At 49.4% G+C, this 4,715-nt stretch overlaps 1 pseudogene; it reads right to left on the reverse strand.

Moving 5' to 3' along the window:
* Window positions 1–3,367: 3,367 nt before the first annotated feature.
* On the reverse strand, window positions 3,368–4,493 carry LOC147976338 (uncharacterized; annotated as a pseudogene).
* Between the last annotated feature and the right edge of the window lie 222 nt (window positions 4,494–4,715).

The raw sequence follows: 4,715 nt of genomic DNA on the forward strand, positions 1-4,715 counted from the left end.
TAGGCTTTAAAGAGATACGGAAACTCGGATCTAAGGTAGTCTTCACGTTCCCAGGTTGCTTCTGCTTCAGTGTGGTTGCTCCACTGGACCTTGAAGTACTTGATGGTGCGGCTTCGAGTGCATCGCTCAGCCTCATCCAAAATGCAGATGGGCCTCTCACGGTAAGTCAAATCAGGCTGAAGGTCAATGGCTTGGTGATCGACGTCCTTGTAAAGATTAGGCTTGTCTGGGACTTGGAGACACTTCCGGAGTTGTGACACGTGGAATACGTTGTGCACCTCGGATAGTTCAGGTGGCAGTTCCAACTGGTAAGCCACTTCTCCTTGTCGGTCAGTGATTTTGAAGGGGCCTATGTATCTTGGGGCGAGCTTTCCTTTGACATGGAAACGCTGGGTTCCCTTGAGAGGTGTGACCCGGAGATAGACATGGTCTCCAACTCGGAAGGTCATGTTTCTCCGACGTGAGTCAACGTAGCTCTTCTGCCTTGACTTGGCAGTTTTCAAACGCTCTCTGACAAGCTGGACTTGCTCTTCTGCTTCATGGAGGATTTCGGGCCCAAAGACTAGTCCTTCTCCGGTCTCTGACCAATTGAGGGGTGTGCGACACTTGCGTCCATACAACACCTCAAATGGTGCCATCTGGAGGCTTGACTGATAACTGTTGTTGTAGGAGAACTCGGCGAAAGGGAGGCAATCTTCCCACCTAGCTCCATATGCTAAGACACAGGCTCGGAGCATGTCTTCGAGTATCTGATTCACTCGTTCTGTCTGACCTCCGGTCTGTGGGTGGAAAGCAGTGCTGAAGGACAACTTGGTCCCCATGGCTTCTTGGAACTTCTTCCAGAATCTTGAGGTAAACTGGGTTCCTCGGTCTGAAACAATCTCCTTGGGAACACCATGAAGGCTTACGATTATGTTGATGTAGAGGCTGGCTAGCTGGTTTCCCTTGTAAGTCGTTTTGACAAGAATGAAATGGGCTACTTTGGTCAAATGGTCGACTATAACCCAGATGGAGTCATGTCCCTTATTTGACCTGGGTAATCCAGTGATGAAGTCCATTCCGACTTTATCCCATTTCCATTCAGGTACCTTGAGAGGCTGTAACAATCCAGCGGGTCGCTGATGTTCAGCTTTAACCCTTTGGCATATGTCACACTTAGCGACGAAAGTGGCTATCTCTCTCTTCATGCCATGCCACCAGAATCTTTCCTTTAGGTCTTGATACATCTTGGTTCCTCCGGGGTGGATGGAATACGGGGTGTCATGAGCTTCTTGCAAGATCAAATTCTTGAGCTCAATCTTGTTGGGTACGCAAATGCGATTCCCAAACCACACGATTCCTTGCTCATCCTCTGAGAATCCCGGGGCCTTGCTTTCCTTGATCTTCCTCTTGATGCCTTTAATACTTTCGTGCCCCTTCTGAGCTTCCTTAATATCATCCATCAGGGCAGGCTTGACTTCAAGGTTGGCTAAGAATCCTGGTGCAACCAGTTCCAACCCGAAGCTTTCAAGTTCTACATACAAGGCGGGTAGCCTTTCCTTAAGCATAGCATTCAAGGAACAAGCCTTCCTGCTTAATGCATCTGCTACCACATTAGCCTTCCCAGGGTGGTATTGAACACTGAGGTCATAGTCCTTGATCAACTCTAGCCATCTTCTTTGCCTCATGTTCAATTCCTTCTGAGTGAAAATATACTTCAGACTTTTATGCTCTGTGTATATCTCACACCGCTTCCCTAGGAGGTAATGTCGCCATGTTTTCAGGGCATGAACTACAGCTGCCAACTCGAGGTCATGAGTAGCATAGTTCTCTTCATGAGGCCGTAGTTGCCTTGAAAGGTAAGCTACGACTCTGCCTTCTTGCATCAGAACACCTCCCAGTCCGGTTCTTGACGCATCACAATATATCACAAACTCCTTGTGTATATCTGGTGTGGCCAGAACTAGGGCGGTGGTCAGTCTCTTCTTCAGCTCCTGGAAGCTCTCTTCACACTTCGGCGTCCATTCAAACTTCTTGTCCTTCTTCAAGAGTTGAGTCATGGGTCGGGCAATGCTTGAGAATCCTTCAACTAACTTGCGGTAATATCCCGCGAGTCCGAGGAAGCTTCTGACTTCCTTCACATTGCTTGGGGATTGCCATTCAGTCACGGCTTCAATCTTAGTGGGATCGACTGACAATCCTTCTTCAGTCAAAACATGACCCAAGAATCCAACTTCGCGCAGCCAAAATTTGCACTTGCTGGACTTGGCATACAGTTGGTGCTCTCGAAGCTTGTCTAGGACCATCCTCAAGTGTTGATCGTGCTCTTCTTCCGTCTTCGAGAAGACAAGAATGTCATCAATGAAGACAACGACAAACTTGTCCAAATATTCCATGAAGACCTTATTCATGAGATACATGAAGTAAGCTGGGGCATTGGTCAATCCAAAGGACATGACCATGCACTCATAGAGGCCATATCTGGTTACAAATGCCGTCTTCGGAATATCTTGGGGTCTGATTTTCAGCTGGTAGTACCCAGATCTGAGGTCAATCTTGGAGAACACCTTGGCCCCATTGAGTTGATCAAACAGATCTTCAATCTTGGGAAGTGGATACTTGTTCTTGATTGTAACTTCATTGAGGGAGCGGTAGTCAATGCATAAGCGGATGGTACCGTCCTTGTTTGCCACAAACAGAACAGGTGATCCCCAAGGGGAGGCACTAGGGCGGATAAATCCTTTCCTCAACTGCTCTTCCAGTTGCTTCTTCAACTCTGCTAACTCTTCCGATCCCATTCTATAAGGCTTCTTATAGATGGGTCCTACTCCGGGCATGAGCTCGATGATGAACTCAATGTCTCGGTCAGGAGGCATTCCTGGTAGCTCATCAGGAAAGACATCGGGGTACTCGCATACTACCGGCACTTGCTCCAATCCAACTTCTGACAGAGAGTTGAATTGGTTGGCTTGAGCAGAGGAGGGGTTGGAGGCAAATTTAACTTCGACTCCTTGGTCATTAGTTACAGTGACGGTCCGGTTGGCACAATCTAACAAGCCTTGGTGCTTGATGAGCCAATCCATTCCTAAGATCACATCCAAGCCTTGCGATCTTAAGATGATAAGGTCTGCTTGGAAGTCTACCCCATTAATGACAATCCCGACTCCTTTACATCCTATCTTGGCTCTCATCTCTGCTCCGGGGGTTTGTACCACCATAGGGTTATTCAGGGGTGTAGGGGTCATGCCACTTTTTAATGCAAACTTTTGGGTGACAAATGAATGCGTGGCTCCAGAATCAAACAAGACAGTTGCAGGTGTTGAGTTGACAAGGAACGTACCCAGCACGACGTTTGGGTCTTCCTGGGCTTCTTCTGCAGTGACATGATTCACACGACCCTTGCCGTTGTTGGGCGGGTTGAGGGGAGCTTGGTTCCTTGGTGGCATTCCACGGCCTTATCCTGGGTTCTGCGCATTGGGGCGCGGGGCGTCGGGCTTCTTGTTGGGGCAATTCTTAGAGTAGTGTCCTGGCTGACCACATCCAAAGCAAGTGACTTCGTTGGGGTTGCTGCTCTTGCCGGCATTATTATTGGGGTTTTTGTAAGCCGGCCTGGGGTTGGCATACTGCTGAGGTGGATAGTTGGTGCGGGGTGCAGGAGCTCTTGGCTGCTGATAGGTTGGCTTGACCGGGGCTGGCTGCCACGGGCGAGGCTTCTGGTTGCTGGAGCTACCCTTGCTGATCATCTTGCGCTTACGGGTATCATCCAAAGCACGTCGCTTGTCTTCAAGCATGAGTGCCTTGTTCACCAGATCAGGAAAGGTCGGGCACTCACACACAACAAGCGAGTACTGCAGAGTCTGGTTAAGGCCTTCCATGAAGCGCTCCCTTTTGGCAGCATCAGTGCTGACATCTTCAGGGGCATGCCTTGAGAGAACACTGAACTTCTGCATGTACTCCTTGACAGTGCTACTACCTTGCTTCAGGACTCGGAACTCACGCTTCTTGATGGCCATGATTCTGGAAGGAATGTGGGCTTTGCGGAATTCTGCCTTGAAGTCATTCCAAGTGATGTTTCGCTCAGCATGCATGGCCTTGAATCCATCCCACCAAGCTCTAGCAGTTCCCCCGAGACAGTGAGCAGCATATGCCACCTTCTCACGGTCCTCAGTGCATCCGACTAGTTCCAGCAGATCCTCAATGGTGCGGACCAAGTCATCTGCATCCAGGGGTTCAGCAGTCTCGATGAAGGTGGGTGGTCCATGCTTCTTGAACTCCACCAACGTGGAACGTCCATTGCCGTTTCCCGCCGGTTGGCGGTTGACAGCTTGAGAAATCATCTGGAGGGCTGCAGTGTTGGCTTGGCGTTCCTCTCGGAAGGCTTGGAGAAGCTGAGCCATGTCCATGTTTGGAGGTGGTGGCGGTGGTGGAACTTTTCCTTGGGTTTGGTCCTGACTGGCTCCTTCTCCGGCTTCTTGCTGCTGGGTAGAGATACCAGTACGAGTTACAACAGGCATCCTGTTGGAGCGATCAAGGTCTCATGATTGGGAAAGATGGGAAAAGCAATATAGATGGGATGCCTAGTAAGGGGGTTGGTATGACACCAATTGTTTTCATGCAAGGGCCAAAAGGCCAAACACATTCATTGAAATCCAAATGGGTGATGTAGTCGCTTACAAGTTCCCGAAGGAAAGCACGACGTCCATCAAACACATCAAAGCAAACACAACACTACATGG

Source organism: Triticum urartu, chromosome 4A (assembly GCF_056163025.1).
Source record: "Triticum urartu cultivar PI428250 chromosome 4A, HENAU_Tu73, whole genome shotgun sequence".
In the NCBI taxonomy this organism is placed as follows: Eukaryota; Viridiplantae; Streptophyta; class Magnoliopsida; order Poales; family Poaceae; genus Triticum; species Triticum urartu.